Source organism: Schistocerca serialis, chromosome 4, assembly GCF_023864345.2.
Source record: "Schistocerca serialis cubense isolate TAMUIC-IGC-003099 chromosome 4, iqSchSeri2.2, whole genome shotgun sequence".
Taxonomy (NCBI): Eukaryota; Metazoa; Arthropoda; class Insecta; order Orthoptera; family Acrididae; genus Schistocerca; species Schistocerca serialis.
The window spans coordinates 183,376,157-183,395,617 of record NC_064641.1 but is presented as its reverse complement, the minus strand read 5'-3'; positions in this window follow the sequence as shown (position 1 = coordinate 183,395,617).

Genomic DNA, 19,461 nt, shown 5'->3' with positions numbered 1-19,461 from the left:
CTGAAAAAGACTTCCAAGTTCTTGACGCCCTCCATCGGTAATTCTGGCATTCAATACGTTGTTGGCCCATCCTTAGCCTTGATGACAGCTTCCACTCTAGCAGGCAGACGTTCAATCAGGTGCTGGAAGGTTTTTTTGGGGAACAGCAGCTCATTCTTCGCGGAGTGCTGCACTGAGGAGAGGTATCGATGTCGGTCGGTGAGGCCTGGCATAAAGTCGGCGTTCCACATCATCCCAAAGGTGTTCCATAGGATTCAGGACAGGGCTCTGTGCAGGCCAGTCCATTAATGGGATGTTATTGTCGTGTAACCACTCCGCCACGTGTTGAAAGATGCAATCCTCATCCCCGAATTGTTCATCAACAATATGAAGCAAAATGTTGCTTAAAACATAAATGTAGGTCTGTGCTGTGATAGTGCAACGCAAAACAACAGGAATTTTACTGTTGGCACTACACACGCTGGCAGATGAAGGTCACCGAGCATTCGCCATACCCACACCCTGCCATAGAATCGCCACATTTTGTACCGTGATTCGTCACTCCACACAATGTTTTTCCACAGTTCAATCGTCCAATGGTTACGCTCCTTACACTATGCGAGGCGTCGTTTGGCATTTACCGGCGTGATGTTTGGCTTATGAGCAGCCGCTCGACCATGAAATCCAAGTTTTCTCACCTCCCGCCCAACTATTATAGTACTTGCAGTGGATCCTGATGCCGTTTGGAATTCCTGTGTGATAGCCTGGATAGACGTCTGCCTATTACACATTACGACTCTCTTGAGCTGTCGGCGGTCTCTGTCAGTCAACAGACGAGGTCGGCCTGTACGCTTTTGTGCCGTACGTGTCCCTTCACGTTCCCAGATCACTATCACACCGGAAACAGTGGACCTAGGGATGTTTAGGAGTGTGGAAATACAGACATATGACACAAGTGACACCCAATCACCTGACCACCTGTGAGTTCCGCGGATCGTCCCATTCTCCTTTCTAACGATGTCTAATTACTACTGAGTACTGTGGGTGGCAGCACAGTGAATTTAATATGAAAAGGATATGTTTTTTGGGGGGTCCGGATACTTTTCATCAAATAGTGTAGTTCCATTAGAAAAAAAGTCGATGTCGTAATTCGGGGACTCCAAATGGTAAAAATAAATTGTCAATGTCAGGAAATCCGCCTTCTTGTCCTCGTCGAAAAGCACACATAGATATATTTACTTATTATGGTTATATTTGGGGTGACCCGTCTTAGTCATCCTACCTCTATAGAGGGACTGTAAAAGGTAAATGAACTATATATTGTAGAAAGGGAAAAACAAGCAGACGAAGATGAAATGGGAGGTACAACACTATGAGAAGAATCTTGGGGGTACTGAAAGATCTAAGTTGAAACAACATTCCTGGAGGAGAAGAAATTCCCTCAGAATTACTGTTATCTTTGGGAGAGGCAGCCATGACAAAATTATTGTACATCTACATAGATACTCCGCAAACACCTGGTGTGGGAGCTGTATGAGGCAGGGGACATACCCTCAGACTTCCAAAATAGCCTAATAATCCCGATTACAAGGAAATCAGTCTCTGCCGGCAGGAGTGGCCGAACGGTTCTAGGCGCTACAGTCTGGAACCGCGCGACCGCAACGGTCGCAGGTTCGAATCCTGCCTCGGGCATGAATGTGTGTGATGTCCTTAGGTTAGTTAGGTTTAAGTCGTTCTAAGTTCTAAGGGACTGATGACCTCAGAAGTTAAGTCCCATAGTGCTCAGAGCCATTTAAATCAGGCTCTGAAACGGGCAAATGTTACAAAACTACCGCTATAATAAGTCATTTTTTTCCAAATAATGACACGAATTATTTACAGGTGAATGCAAAAACTGGTAGAAGCCTATCAGTTTGGGTTCCGGAGAACTTGAGAAACAAGCGAGATAATATTGCCCTCCGACTTGACTTACAAAGTATGTCAAAGGAAGGCAATTCCACTCTTGTAGCATTTGTAGTCTGAGAGAAAGCTTATCATAATATTTACTAGGATACACTTTTTGAAATTCTGAAGATTGCAGCAAAAGGTTATATACAACGTGTACAGGACACAGAGGCAGTAATAAAAGTTGAGGGGCAGCAAAGGCTGAGAGGAGAGTGGGACAAGATTGCAGCCTATCCCCTGTATTATTTAATCTTTATACAGAATAAGCAACAAAGGAAACCAAAGATATATTTGGAGAAGAAATTAAAGTTAAGGGAGAAGAAATAAAAACAAATAACTTATAAGTGGCGGCGAACGGAATGGACACTTTCTCGGAAGGAGGATGCAAGCTGAATATCAACAAAAATGCAGCAAGCGGTATGATATGTAGTGGATTGAAATCAGGTGACACTTAAACTAATGATGGTTAAAGTAGAATGGATATAAAACATAGACGGGCAATGCCACGAAAAGCGTTTCTGAAGAAAAGAAATTTATTAACATCGAATATAAATTTATATGTTAGGGAGTCTTATATCCAGGTATTTGTCTGGAATGCAGACTTGTACCGAAGTGAAATGTGGACGACCAACAGTTCAGACAAGGAGAGAACAGAAGCCTTAGAAATGAAGTGCTACATAAAAATGCTGAATATTAAATGGATAAAGTGAGCAAATTATCAGTGGTTCAAAAAGTTACACTTTACATTTCTTACAGAAACGAAATTGGACGTGCTTTATTTGTTTAGATGTGGAGAAATCGAATATCAAGGTTAAAATTGTCTGCTACCTTATGTTTACAGGGTTACAAGTAAATTAGGTGTTTACGTTTTTTCACAGTAACACTTACGGGACATTATACGACCTACGTGCAAAGACATTGTGAGATGGCTCATTGCCGTGAGTGAGTGAGGTGGATGCTTCCATTACAATTAGGCAACACTGTTTTACACCATCATTCATGTGCATACCATCCAGTCACATGAGCATTGCCGAACACAGAAACCAGACGCGATTTTAATACAATCCTTTTCACGGCTGCTCGGTCTTACGCTGCGTTAGTTCACTTGTTACTGGGACGAGTGTTGGCAGTAAATGTATGTGAGCTGTGGTGTTCACACTGAAGAATTTTGTTATTGTGCACATGCACGCTTTCAAAAATATGCCCCACATGTGCACTAACAGACCTGATAACATTTATTGCATTTGTGCAGATGTTATTTGTGCTTCAAGAAGGTGACCATTGACTAAAGCAGTGAAACAAGCATTTGCTTTGTATTTCGGGTGTCGAGTTGGAGACCAGGATAAATTGTGGGCTTCACATGTGTGTTGCATCTCGCGTATGTCTGCACCGATTGCTTAAATGCATGGGAAAACGTCTCCATAAATTTTCGTAAGGCTGTCATTTGGCTTGACCCACAAATCGCGCATCGGATTTCTATTATTCTATTTTACCTTCCTCATGGAAGGGAGATACACAAAGGAAAAGGAATATTCAGTACCCTGACATTCCTTATGCCATCACCATGTGCCTCATGGTGAAGGATTTCCAGTTCCTGTTCTTCCATATTTGGCTCCATCAAGCAGTGACAGCGATGGTGCTGAACCGACGCGTACAACCGAAGAAGTGCGATTATCTGTCAGTGACACTGAACCTACGTTTACACCAAGATTGAACCTGGACAACCACAAAACGTCACAGTCTGAACTAAGTAATCTAGCAAGGGATCAAAATGGTTCAAATGGCTCTGAGCACTATGAGACTTAACTGCTGTGGTCATCAGTCCCCTAGAACTTAGAACTACTTAAACCTAACCAACCTAAGGACATCACACACAACCATGCCCGAGGCAGGATTCGAACCTGCGACCGTAGCGGTCACGCGGTTCCAGACTGTAGCGCCTAGAACCCCGGGCGGCTAGCAAGGAATCTAGATCTTCCGAAGCATGAAGCCCGGCTCTCGGCTTCACGACTGCAGCAGTGTAATCTCGTCGCTGACACAGTAAGTGTGTCTGTTGTTCTGGAGCGTCAGAAAAAGACATGAGCGTCATTTCAGTACGCAAGACAACATTAAATTTTGTAGTGACATTGATGGTGTGTTAGCAGACCTTCACATTACACACAAATCAGACAAGTGGAGACTCTTTATAGGTGACTATAACAAGCAAGAAGGCAGTACTATTACACAACATTAATGTAAGACCATCCACTTCTATCGCAGGTGCTGTCTCAGCTAAAGCAAGATGTACAGTGTTGAAATCGGTTGTAAACTGTGTTAATTACAATAATCATGAATGCTTGGTGTGTGAAGATTTCAGTTGTTGGGTTTGCAAGGTGGTTACGCTAAGGACTGGTGCTATTTGTGTGAGTGGGACAGATACACAAAAGAAAAAAAAATTACACACAAAGGGAACGACCTACAAAAGGAGTTCTAGTGCCTGGGTCACAAACTATTGTCAAGAAACCTCTAGCGAATCCAAACTAAGTTGTTCTCACACCATAGTGCATTACGTTGGGACTCATGGCAACCAAGAGGGAATAATAAGAGTGGACGATCAAGAACGAAGTGCTCGTATTAAGAAGGGTGTAAGACAAAGCTGTAGCCTTTCGCCCCTACTCTTCAATCTGTACATCGAGGAACCAATGATGGAAATAAAAGAAAGGTTCAGCAGTGGAATTAAAATACGAGGTGAAAGGATATCAATGATACAATTCGCTGATGACATTGCTATCCTGAGTGAAAGTGAAGAAGAATTAAATGATCTGCTGAACGGAATGAACAGTCTAATGAGTACACAGTATGGTTTGAGAGTAAATCGGAGGAAGATGAAGGTAATGAGAAGTAGTAGAAATGAGAATAGCGAGAAACTTAACATCAGGATTGATGGTCACGAAGTCAATGAAGTTAAGGAATTCTGCTACCTAGGCAGTAAAATAACCAATGACGGACGGAGCAAGGAGGACATCAAAAGCAGACTCGCTATGGCAAAAAAGGCATTTCTGGCCAAGAGAAGTCTACTAATATCAAATACCGGCCTTAATTTGAGGAAGAAATTTCTGAGGATGTACGTCTGGAGTACAGCATTGTATGGTAGTGAAACATGGACTGTGGGAAAACCGGAACAGAAGAGAAACGAAGCATTTGAGATGTGGTGCTGTAGACGAATGTTGAAAATTAGGTGGACTGATAAGGTAAGGAATGAGGAGGTTCTACGCAGAATCGGAGAGGAAAGGAATATGTGGAAAACACTGATAAGGAGAAGGGACAGGATGATAGGACATCTGCTAAGACATGAGGGAATGACTTCCATGGTACTAGAGGGAGCTGTAGAGGACAAAAACTGTAGAGGAAGACAGAGATTGGAATACGTCAAGCAAATAATTGAGGACGTAGGTTGCAAGTGCTACTCTGAGATGAAGAGGTTAGCACAGGAAAGGAATTCGTGGCGGGCCGCATCAGCATCAAACCAGTCAGTAGACTGATGACCAAAAAAAAAAAAAACCTGTGTCATCGTCTTGGTAGCTTCCATACATACACCAAAGCAACTGTTTTCCGGAACAGGATGGGAGCTGCTTTTAACTCACTATACGAAAGTCCCTCTGAAACAAATACGAAACTACGAAACTACCGTCGCCAAACTCTGAAGTAGCTAATTTTATATGTTGCTTCTGAAATATACAAAAAACATCGAAGTAGAATTTCCTTTAGCTATGTTACTTGAAAACAAGACGGGTGAAGGCAGACTCGTTTCTTACATAGCATTTTTGCTATCATCCTTGAATTTGAGACCAAATAATTACTGATAATTATCTATCTGAAATTGAAAATTATTTCAAAAGGAATTAAAGTCGGCAAGGAAACGTAAGCAGTGCAGTATATTAACGCTCAGTTTCGCCTGAAATATTCCGCGACTACTTCGTTATTCATATGACTGAAGTACACTGTCGTATTTCATAAGTAAGATTTATAAAAGCGTAATTTTAACGCAAGCTGTTAATTAAAAACGTAAGAAAAGAAATAGAAACGTGAAATGTATCCAGGCGAAATGATATTTAGAACTAACCTGAAAATAAAATTTCTATGTTTTATAAATTATAGAGTGCAGCAATCAGTCGTCCTTTTTTAAATTTTATTACGCAAATCCAGATTTCGGCTAGTAGCTAGCCATTCTCAGTGCACTATTTTCTAATTTATATGCCACATAACAGTCGCTGAGTGCACCCACTTTCCGAACGGAAGGTAACCTGATGAAAATTTGTATGGTTCCAGGAAAGCAATGTTCAACACTTGCAATGAAAGTCCACGGATGTATGTAATTAAAACAGTATAGTAAATATCTTGGCCTACTGATGACGTGCCGTTGTAATTAGGGCTGGCATCCAATTCTACACATTCTGTTCACATCTATGGCAATGCGAACTAGTATGGTTCATGACGACGCCTTACCAGAGCCATTGTAATAACTACAGTAGTGGCTCAATACTTTGATACCTTGACGAAAAAAATCTCGGCTGACCAGCCTGGTTTGAGTGTTCATGGAACACAATATTTCGGCAATCGACCATGTTGCCATCATCAGGTGCGCTGATGTACTGACCGGCGGTGGGCCGGTGCCATGTATATGTAGGACAATCCGCTTCCGGTACTCGATTAGGCACTTCCTATGAGTCGGTGCGGTCCGCGCCCTGCGCGCGGTCCAGGTACAGCGTCCGTTCTCCCGCCGTCTGGGCGCTGAGTCCTAGGTCTTCGCGTTCAGGAGAGTTTGCTCTCATTATTCTTGCCTCCTCCCCCGAAGTCGGTGCACTTTGGGAAATATCCTTTTTCTTCTTAATCCGGCTGATCACGGGTTCCCACGCCTTGATACGGATGTAACCGCTGTCACGATTTAGTTGTGGCTCCCTTACTTTGATCTCTATGGCTTCTTTGATGACACAGTCCCAGTATTTGGAAGTCTGTGTAAGGACTTTGATTTGGTCACAATCCATGCTGTGGAGTTCCGACAGGCAATGCTCAGCGATTGCCGACTTACTGGGCTGTTGCAGTCTAGTGTACCGTTGATGTTCCCGGCATAGGTCCTCAGTGGTACGAATGGTCTGACCTGTGTATACTCTGCCGCGTTGGCAAGGTATCTGATAAACCCTTGATTTACGTAGACCGAGGGTGTCCTTGACAATACCAAGAAGGCTCTTGGTTTTGCTTGGAGGATGGAAGATGGTTTTCACTTGGTGTTTACGTAAAATGTGTCCAATTTTTTCCGTATAAGGCCCCACATAACGGAATAATAGCCAAGGCCGCCTCCTCCTGAGGTTCATCCTCAGTTTCCGCCGACGCTGCAGGTGTGGGATGTAGAGCCTTCCGAATTTGCCCTTACTTGTATTTTTTGAAATGCCGGGAGATACGGGAAGATTTCAGTTAGATTATTACATCATGGTCAGGTGGATGTTCCGAAATCAGATACCGCATTGTAAGGCATACCCAGAAGCTGATATACTGTCAGATCACAATGTAGTTGTGACGAAGAAATTAGTCAGGAAGAATCAATACCCAAAGAAGTTGTATACAGTGGTACTAAGCAATGAACAGATACGCTTGAAGTTGTCTAAGGCTATAGATACTGCAATGAGGAATAGCTCAATAGGCAGGGCAGTTACAGAGGAATGGACGTCTCTAGAAAGCGCAATCACAGAAGTTGGAAAGAAAAACATAGGTACGAAAAAGGCAACTACGAAGAAACCAAGGGTAACAGAAAAAATACTTCAGTTGATAAATGAAAGAAAGAAGAACTACAAAAATGTTCAGGAAAAAACAGGAATAAAGAAACAGAACTCGCTAAGGAATGAAATAAACAGGAAGTGCAAAGGAAGCTAAAATGAAGCGGCTGCACGAGAAATGTGAAGAAATCGAAAAAGAAATGATTGTCGGAAGACATATAGGAAAGTCAAAATAACCTTTAGTGTAATTAACAGCAATGGCGGGAACATTAAGAGTGCAACACTAATTCCAGTACAGAACATGGACTGTGTTGTTTACATACAGGGTGTTTCAAAAATGATCGGTATATTTGAAACGGCAATACAAACTAAACGAGCAGCGATAGAAATACACCGTTTGTTGCAATATGCTTGGGACAACAGTACATTTTCAGGCAGATAAACTTTCGAAATTACAGTAGTTACAATTGTCAACAACAGATGGCGCTGCGGTCTGGGAAACTCTATAGTACGATATTTTCCACATATCCACCATGCGTAGCAATAATATGGCGTAGTCTCTGAATGAAACTACCCGAAACCTTTGACAACGTGTCTGGCGGAATGGCTTCACATGCAGATGAGATGTACTGCTTCAGCTGTTCAATTGTTTCTGGATTCTGGCGGTACACCTGGTCTTTCAAGTGTCCCCACAGAAAGAAGTCACAGGGGTTCATGTCTGGCGAATAGGGAGGCCAATCTACGCCGCCTCCTGTACGTTTCGGATAGCCCAAAGCAATCACACGATCATCGAAATATTCATTCAGGAAATTAAAGACGTCGGCCGTGCGATGTGGCCGGGCACCATCTTGCATAAACCACGAGGTGTTCGCAGTGTCTTCTAAGGCAGTTCGTACCGCCACAAATTCACGAAGAATGTCCAGATAGCGTGATGCAGTAATCATTTCGGATCTGAAAAATGGGCCAATGATTCCTTTGGAAGAAATGGCGGCCCAGACCAGTACTTTTTGAGGATGCAGGGACGATGGGACTGCAACATGGGGCTTTTTGGTTCCCCATATGCGCCAGTTCTGTTTATTGACGAAGCCGTCCAGGTAAAAATAAGCTTCGTCAGTAAACCAAATGCTGCCCACATGCATATCGCCGTCATCAATCCTGTGCACTATATCGTTAGCGAATGTCTCTCATGCAGCAATGGTAGTGGCGCTGAGGGGTTGCTGCGTTTGAATTTTGTATGGATAGAGGTGTAAACTCTGGCACATGAGACGATACGTGGACGTTGGCGTCATTTGGACTGCAGCTGCAACACGGCGAACGGAAACCCGAGGCCGCTGTTGGATCACCTGCTGCACTAGCTGCGTGTTGCCCTCTGTGGTTGCCGTACGCGGTTGCCCTACCTTTCCAGCACGTTCATCCGTCACGTTCCCAGTCCATTGAAATTTTTCAAACAGATCCTTTATTGTATCGCTTTTCGTTCCTTTGGTTACATTAAACCTCCGTTGAAAACTTCGTCTTGTTGCAACAACACTGTGTTCTAGGCAGTGGAATTCCAACACCAGAAAAATCCTCTGTTCTAAGGAATAAACCATGTTGTCCACAGCACACTTGCACGTTGTGAACAGCACACGCTTACAGCAGAAAGACGACATACAGAATGGCGCACCCACAGACTGCGTTGTCTTCTATATCTTTCACATCACTTGCAGCGCCATCTGTTGTTGAAAATTGTAACTACTGTAATTTCGAAAGTTTGTCCGCCTGAAAATGTACTGTTGTCCCAAGCATATTGCAAGAAACGGTGTATTTCTATCGCTGCTCGTTTAGTTTTTATTGCCGTTTCAAATATACCGGTCATTTTTGAAACACCCTATAGTTCCGCATAGTCAGCGCGTACACAACTTTACCACTAGAGGCGCCCCTCTAAGCACAACAGCGCAGGCGCAGCGCTCGTCCGTCTCCGCACTACGAGATGGCGCTGCTGTAGAGACGGACCAAATTATGCTTCCGCCGACTCTCGTATTTATATGTAACGCAGCCAATGAGATTCCTGCTAATGTAGAACCTTTTCTCCTCGCGGATCACAATCGCGCAGTGATACCTGAACGCGCGAGGTATTATAGCGAGTGTACAGACCTCCGGTTAGTCAGTCTGCATTAGTCTGCATTAGTCTATACTAGTTTATAGTCAAGTTTCAGTCTGTGCCTAATAAGATTATCATATTCCTGTACATAGCCATTAAGAGAAATCTATAGACACTTTGTCAAGTATCAGAGATATGTGAGAATAAGACTAACATACGAAGACCAAAGGAACTTCCGATTGTCAATTGTAAATAGCATCCAGAATCAAGTTAAGTAAGGTTTATGATTGTTATAATTTTAATAAATGTGTGTGAAAATTAATCAAGTTATGTTTAAAGTTGGTCACCGTCACACTACTCTAAGCATGCAAGTGGCATTTCTATCGTCTGACCTAATGGCAGAAGATAAACACGCTACGATAAGACCATGAGACATATTGCTGACACTCGCCTACTTCGTTAGAGTGACAAGTCAAATAATCTGATGGTGTGTGTACCAAAGGTCTTACAGTACGCACACCACAGACTAAGAGTAAATCGAAGAAAGATGAAAGAAGTGAGAAGTAGGAAAAATGAGAACAGCGAGAAACTTGAGGATTGAAGGCCACGAAGTAGATGAAGTTAAGGAATTCTGCTACCTAGGCAGCAAAATAACCAATGACGGATGGAGAAAGAAGGACATCAAAAGCAAACTAGCAACGGCAAAAGGGGCATTCTTGGGCAAGAGAAGTCTACTAGCATCAAACATAGGACTTAATTTGAGGAAGAAATTTCTGAGAATGTACGTTTGGAGAACAGCATTGCATGGTAGCGAAACATGGACTGGGAGAAAACCAGAACAGAAAAGAATCGAAGCATTTACGATGTGGTGCTACAGACGAATGTTGAAAATTAGGTGGACTGATAACATAAAGAAGTAAAGAATGAAGAGGTTCGGCGAAGATTCCAAGAGAAAAAGAATATGTGGAAAACACTGACGGGAAGAAGGGACAGGATGACAGGACTTCTGTTAAGACATCAGGCAGTGACTTCCGCGGCACGAGAGGGTAGAAACTGTAGAGGATGACGGAGATTGGAATACATTCAGTCAGTCAGTCAGAAGACCTATCCCCCCATCCTCAAAAAAAGCACCTAAACTGTGTAGACTTCCTAAACTATACAAGACGCCGTACGAAACTACAAAATTACCAATGAATTACGTTTCTGAATCAAATCCAAGAGAAACTATAAATCTAGGTCTGAAATTGTAAATCAATGTACCTGTTAACAAAATTAAATACCTCCCTATTTCACATAGTGCAGCTAGTATCTTTTTTATGTTAGCAGTCTGTTTACAAATATACCAGTGAAAGAATGTCTCGACATTTTGACAGAACTATTATACAGGGCAGGTGTCAACACTGCCCAACTTTATGACATAAATCTGTCTATCTGGCCAAGTTTACAACAAAATTATTTCCAATTTGAAGGTATTCTATACATACAGTTGGTTTGGCAATGGATTCTTCTCTCAGTCCTCTTTTCGCAGATACCGAAAGACGGTTCCTACATAATAAGCCTCTCAGTGACAATAACAAATATTAGTACAGAGTTGTTGATGATGTACTGTGCCTCTGGACTGGAACCAAAAGACAACTGAACACATTCCTTGAACATCTAAACTCACAACAAAACAACATACAGTTAATTATGGAGATTAGTTAAAAATGTATTAACTTCCTACACCTCAACTTATATATCACCACACATACACATAGTTTCAAAATTTACAGAGAACCCACCACAGCAGACACTGTAATACCCTCTTGTTCACAACACACACAAATATGCTGCCTTCCATTAGATGGTACATAATCTTACATCCATACCAACATAAAAACAGAATTTTCAGTTAGAATTAGAGACCATTAAATATACTGCATCAAACAATGGCTATACCCCTAAATTAACTGATAACAATTTACACAAAAAAACAAAGAAGAAAAATGTTACCCTAAATATATGCCCAATCTGCACCAAGAGTCTTATTTAAAACCAACTTGTGTATTATCCCATATTTAAGAAAGCTGTCTGATAAATTATCCAAAGCCTGCAATAACAAAACTTCATTTTATGTAAGAGGCACTACAGACTATATTCTATTCAGCAGCAACAGGTTTGTTAATTACCAACAGTGATTAGAAAAACACTTGCAATGACTGCAGAAAACCGTATATTCGTCAGAAAGGCAGGGCCATAACAACTAGTATTATTGAACACAAACACAGCAGGAATTGCGTAACTCAGACTCCAAAATTGCAGAACATGTGCCGAAGGATGGACACAGATACCACATTCACACAGAAGTACGTAACGCAGCTAACACAGGAAGAAAACTAAGCCTGTTAGAAGCACTTGATATAACAGACATTTATCTCAAAATCCCCAGCTGGTTCTAAATGATCAATTACAGCACCCTCACTTTTAAACTTGACATGATGCTACCATCCAGCCATACGCCCACAAGCCGCCACAATGACACATTCACAAAACTGCAATATAACAGAATTTCTTATTCCTTACCCCATAAACTTCAGGTATATAACTTAGAATACTTTAATATTGTTATTTTAAACGATGTACTATGTTTGGTATTGCCCACTGCATAAAAATGTTATTTAGAATGTGAAACAAGTTTGTTCTTTAATATAAGTTACGTCTTATGCTTGATAGTTCTCAACCAATTTTAAGACTTCACCAAGAATGGCATTATAAGCATATATCCTGTAATAATGTTAGATTATGTCCTCTAACTATTGAGTGTAATACTGAGAGTTTAGTTTATAGTGTCAAAAAACTTCGCTGCACAATCTAAATGAGTAGCTCAGAAAAAAATATCGATCGAACCTGTAATACTGTGTGAATTTATTTATTGTGCTCAACGTTAGCCTACTATGTTAAATGTAATTTTTTCATTAAGAAACAAGTTTTACGCACAACACTCCATGCAAATGATTGTACCTTCGACTATAATGTTTGTTTATCTAAGAGCCAGTGTCCCTTCCATACGCCATTTAGTTGTTTCTTGAAGATGGTCTAATAAGCCGAAAACTAGTTTGAAATAAATAAAAATCAGCAGAACAGAAAAAGCGCGAGTGTCAGCACGTGGTACAGTCTGAGAGTGACAATGAAAGACGAAAGTATGAAGGAGAAGCAAAAATAAAATTGTTGATTAATTTAAACGAAAACTGGGGGCCATGGCTAAGTCAGGGAATTCTGTCACATAGGGCATAGTATGAAGAGTAGATATGGTAAACAGAACATTCCGCGTGAAAGAAATCTTCTATCATGAAACGCAGGTATTAACTTGAGAAAACAATTACTGGTAACATACCACAGAGTACGATATTGTATTGACGTGAATCAGGAAAATAAGCGAATGGATGCCCCTGTGAAGTGACGTTAGAGAAAAATGCCAAAATTTAGTGAACGGATAAGAACTGAGGGAGCTCTTTGCGGAATCAGCAAGGAAAGGAATGAATGAAAAACGCTCAGTGTAGTATGGGACGGGATGACAAGATACGTGTTGAGACAGTGAATAGCTTCCGTCTTACTCGAGGGAGATGCAGACGGCAAAAGGTATTGTGAAAGACAGAAATTGTAATACAATACATGACTAACGACGTTGAGGATAAGACTGATGATGACCCTTCCACCAGTCGACCAAAGAAAAAATAATACTTATTTAGGTTTCTGCCACAGTTGCGCACTTTTTGTTGCTGGTGACTGGTTTCGAGCGGTAACGTTTATTCTCAAACTACTGCCAGCGTTTAAAGAGTTATTTAGAGCATAATTCCACTGACACACTTGCATGACATCCACGTGATATAGTACAATGTTAATGTAATGCAAGTTTACCAGTGGAAATATGCTTTAACGAACATTTGGAAGGTAGGCAATGGTTTTGTGAAAGAACGTTATCCTTCGAAAGTAACCACCAGGAATTGTATGCAGCTGTGACAGAGACCTGAATAAACAATCATCGAACAGAAGTTATTTTAGCAACAAAATTACATACATGAAAAACACATTGTTTTCGTGGCGTTCTGTTGGAAACACTGAGTCATTGTCTTTAATTGTCTTCACAAATAAACTGTGATGGCTTTATATATTGCGGTGCGACTCTGAGTAAAAAGCCAAGGAAGACACACCGCAGAAAACTATAATCCGTGAAAAATTACTTTGGTAGTGATAGCTACGAATAAAGTAGCAGACTGAGGCTCACGAGGAACGCATGACACATGCTCAGCGAATCCCTTTAGAATCACTCTGGGATCGTTCGTTGCGCGATAGGATTTTGTTTGTTTCCATTTCTTACAGCTGCAGTGTTAATATATTATCTGGTACTAGATTAGCATCCACTGCCTTGATCCCGTCTGCATGATATTAACAAAAAGAATAATTTTATAAACATATAATAGGCCTACTGGAATATTAATGCATTGACCAGCCATTTTTTTCTGTGCAATTCTGACACAGACGATTTGTTGTGGTGACCTAGCTTCCTTTGATTAAGTTCACAAATTGCAGTACCTTCTAGACTTTTCACACTAATTAATGCCATACAAGTATTATATTTTCGGAATATACTTCTCAGACAAAAGCGATTCTGGTATCAGGAGTGGGAGGTTTTTGTTAGTTCTGCCCTTTGAGTTCCGCTGGTGATTTTCCCTTAGAAACTTCCATCCTACCACATATTGCTGTAGTTCAAACAGAGAATTTAATTTCCAAATTTTCATAGATGTAGCTTTAAAAATGTGTTTATATAATGAAATAGTTTTTTTAAAAAACTGAATCCTTCCTCCCCCCCCCCCCTTAGGGGCTGAATTTCGAAAAAAGCATTGAAATTAATGTTTTTTACTTCGCAGCGTGAAGTCAAATACTAGTTTCGATAGTTGTAGCATTAAAAATGTTTCTGGAGTTCTAAAGTAATTGTCACCTGCTGTTTCATCCCCTTAGGGCTTGAGTTGCCAAAAATGCTAAATAGATAATTTTTTATTACTGACCGAGAAACCAAATACGATTTTCGTAGTTCTTTCCTCAAAATTGCCATATTAGCGACGCATTAAAAAAACTTTCAACCCCATTTCACCCCCTTAAGCTGGAATTTCGAAAATCTCTTCTTGAACAATGCCTACAATGTAAGATCAGTGTCATACTCTAGAACACTACCGGAATTCGCAAAAGTGTAATACTGATGTATGGATATAAGTTCACATATTCATATGTTTTAATAACAGCCGGTTATACAGTTTCAGATGACATGCTGTATCCAAGAAAAGGTAACAAAACACAGAAAATATGCCGAAAAAACCACAGCAAACATAGAAACTATACTGTGATGAAAAGGAAATAAGGTATTATAAAATAATACAAACAATACAGTATCTAGAACCAAACGGGTCATACGTAATAACGTTTTACATGTTTTATAATAAAGAGAAAACGACTGACGATGGCGATGTTGTAGCTGATATTAGTTTGAGGAACGAAATAAAAATAAAACCAAAGCGTTTTGTCTCAAGGAGGACCCATAATCCCAATTTGTTTTTATGCAAACATGGACCAACGGAAGAGTTTCAAGATACAACGATTATATGAAATAATCGCCGGTGTTCAGTCAGTTCTTGCTTTCTTTACGTTTCGGCCAGTGTCCCCCCTAAATATTGGTAAAGGTTTACTAGTAACACTCCCTTTTTGCACCTGACGTTGGACTATTTTGGTACTGCATTGAATTATTCACGAGCACATATATGTTTGGTGCCTGGAGTGTAGAATGTAGTTCTGAGAAGTTTAATCTTCTACAAATGGGGTATAAAATAATGGGGCGGAACGCAATTGCTTTTTCTGTAAAAGACGCATAAAATAAAATGAAAGATTAACTCATTAGGCATACCTATTAAAAGTTACGCAACAATTAGTCACCAATGCTATTAGTAATAAACAAGTAACAACATGGTCAACAGGGTCAATTTTTAAGTTTCGCTCCTAACACAAAACGTAAATAAACGTCGCTATACGAAGGTGGCTTGATATTTCCGGTTTGATGCTGGCTACATTGGCTGCGTGATACGTTTTGCTCACACCTACGAAAATAACTAACACTCCCATGGAGTTACAGTAAGGGGATTTCTCGTGACACCATAAATTTGAAGCTGACGTCAGCAATGTTAGTTGCAATGAACATTAGCTTCTGGTGGAAGTGTTTCCATGCAAACTGCCAGCTTGTGTCATTTATAGCGGTACTAATCAATCTGATTATAATCTGAAGCTCAAAGAAAATCATATTTCATTAGCAAGTGGAATCGTTCAAGAGATATTGTCTTTTACGTACATGAATTTTCGTTGCGCTGTTTACATTTAGTGCAGTGGTTTTATTTCTCTCATTTGACATCAGATTTCCTTTCAGTCTCTTTGGGTGCGCATGATGAGAAGGAGAGATTGTAAACCATCCAGACATAGCGAGATACGTTCTTAGAATTTTCGGGAAGAGGACGTAGATCGAACATCAGTTTCGTCAATCCATATTAAGGACAACCTAAATTTCATGTCTCATACTTCTCTTCTTGATTCTTTTGAGTCAGAGTAAGGTACCGATATCACTAGAATGCCCGCGACTTTTCTCGTAGGTATGTGTTAGCTTTCTAGGTGCCAGACAGAAACATACAATAGACTATGCCGCTGACGCGCGTGCTACATAGGAAAGTACAACTATTCGATAACTCGATTCAGTCGAGTCGACTAATGAAAGAAACGAACGAATAGCGTTCGGACTGACTGGCGGCGGGGAGGGTGGGCCCGCATATGTATCCGCTACAGGGTATTACTGGATCAAATATGCGTTTAAGATCATAAAAACGTAGGAAAAGAAATTGCTGATACTGTGTTATTATGGAAATCAGTAACCTTTTCTCTTATAAACAAATGCAGCATGCACATCACAGTAATTAAGAACTAGAAGTAATAGTAAACAATAGTCTGTTAATGTTTCAGGGCATCTAACATGATGGCGCCGGCTTCAAAACAACGTACACCATATTCTCTAGTGTCATTTTTTATTATATTTTCATGGAAATGTCTCTACATTTTTATATGCTGAACTATGGTTTTTGTTTCATTCAGGATTTTTCTGGTAGATTTCAGATTACATGCACGCAACGAGCATAATGAAAGTTAGTAAATACCATGTTCAGTGTAACGAAGCTGTAATTGTGTATTACGTTTCATATCAGCGCACACTCCGCTGCAGAGTGAAAATCTCATTTCATAATTATGTTCTTAACTGGTCGTTACAGCCATGTTTTAGGACTTAAACGAAACTTAGGAAGTGCATATTATGCTCTTAACTGATTGGTACTGGTCGTTACAGCCATGTTTTAGGACCTAAATGAAACTTAGGAAGTGCATGAAAATGTCACAACAATACCGGAATTACTTGGTGATACATTTTGTTCATAAATAGTCTATACAATATTAGAAAATTTTATTGGTTGAACTTGCGAGTTATATAGCATGGGTCCTAAAAGTGCAATTGGATCGTAATCTACGGCGATCAAATTCTCCGCCGGAGTACGTATTGAGACGTGGTTGGTGCTGCCACCTTGCGGAAGCCGCTCGTACCACACGTCACAGAGCACTGTGTTTCGCAGTTCCTCGCTAGGTGGCAGCTCATGTATCGCTAAGGCCAGTCTTTCGTCAACCCAGATTTCCGTTATGTATTCTTTTCCTTATTTTTTTTCCAACCAACTACTACTGTTACTGTGTTAAAGAAGTAGCTTGAATCGGGAAGGTTGTGACTGAATCTACCATGTACTGCGAATAGGGTAAGAACACAACGAGATTGTGATTGCACTTACGAAATTCACAATTGTGCCAAATAAGTAAACAATGGATGAAGACTAAAAATTTGATTCAGAAATAATCAACAAAACATTTATATAGTTACACAAAAGCAATATGAACTTTGGGAATCACAACACAAACTCAAAAACTATATAGGTTTCTTTCCATATATGTGTTTTTATTCTACTTTAATAGGTTTAAGAACAAAAAGATACAAAATTTGAAGAAAATGAAACTCCTTGTATGCAATGACCTTTTACAAGAATAACGATACCAGCAACATCATGCCTTTTTCACTCATTTCACAATGTTCTCGTAAACCACTTACTCCCCTCTTTTGCAAATAGAATCATTTTAACTAAATCCCTGGGCTTATAGTGTAGTGTTTCTAGCTGCACTTGTTGAACCGTAAGGTATCCCTCTGCTGTTAGGTGAACCCACAGAAACATCATTATCTTATTTTTGTTCTGCCCACAGCAGTTGTCACTCCACATATCAAATTCTTTTTACAAGTAAGTTTCGGCGTAAAGGTTTTGCGCACACAGTAAGCACTTTCATCTCATCCCTACCAGAGAAACGTGACCGGTTTGATTATCACCAACATGAATACAAAAGTTGTAATTTCAGAGCTGCTATAAATAGTACATTTTGCTGAGCCTTAAGGAAGGAAACGCTGCCTACTTTCTTCCCATCAGTTGGAGCAGTACCTTCACCTCTGTTTCGTGCAGTTTTCCTTTCCATTTTGCAATGTTATATGTTATTTATCTACTATAACTCCTTCAGCATTGCCTATTGTGGCAAAAAAAAACAAAAGAACTACTTCAATTGCTAGCAGTTCATACAAGTTCATTCCCAGAAATTAATAGAGACATATGAACATCGATGTTAGTGTCGGACACGAGTGCCGCCTGTTACAGCTGTAAACGCTGTTTCCCGCAGTTTCGGCGCTTGTTTCAGAATATATGTTATTGGCCCTGGCGTTTACAGCAGAATTTTACCAATAATTAAAAATTTCATTTTCTGGCGGATGAGCTATTATTTACGGACATGCCATTATTGTCGTCGTGACAACGACGGTACGTGATAAGACTTTTGCAAGCACAATACCTGGTAGTCTCTTCGAGTACGCATTTCGTTCGTGAGCTAATAATTTTTTACATTACTTAAGAATGCCAACACTACATACTCTTTCAGCATGTTATTAGGTTACCATTCTGACGCGTGAAGTAATTATTGTCTACATATTCGTTAAACCTATCACACAGTCAAGCCACTTTATAAACAGGGAGACAGGGATAACGTTGACAATTTTAGACCTGTTTCTATGCCATCGGTGTTTGCTAAAGTCATCGAGAAGGTTGTATATACAAGGTTACTGGAGCATTTAAATTCATATAATTTGCTGTCAAATGTACAGTTTGGTTTTAGAAATGGTTTAACAACTGAAAATGCTATATTATCTTTTCTCTGTGAGGTTTTGGACGGATTAAATAAAAGGTTGCGAACGCTTGGTGTTTTCTTTGATTTAACGAAGGCTTTTGACTGTGTTGACCACAAAATATTACTGCAGAAGTTGGACCATTATGCAGTAAGGGGATTAGCTTACAATTGGTTCGCCTCTTACTTTAAGGACAGAAAGCAGAAGGTAATTCTCCGCAATATTGAGAGTGGTAGTGATGTTCAGTCCCAATGGGGCACCGTTAAGTGGGGCGTTTCCCAAGGGTTGGTGCTGGGGCCACTGCTGTTTCTTATTTATATAAATGATATTCCTTCTAGTATTACAGGTGATTCAAAAATATTTCTGTTTGCTGATGACACCAGCTTGGT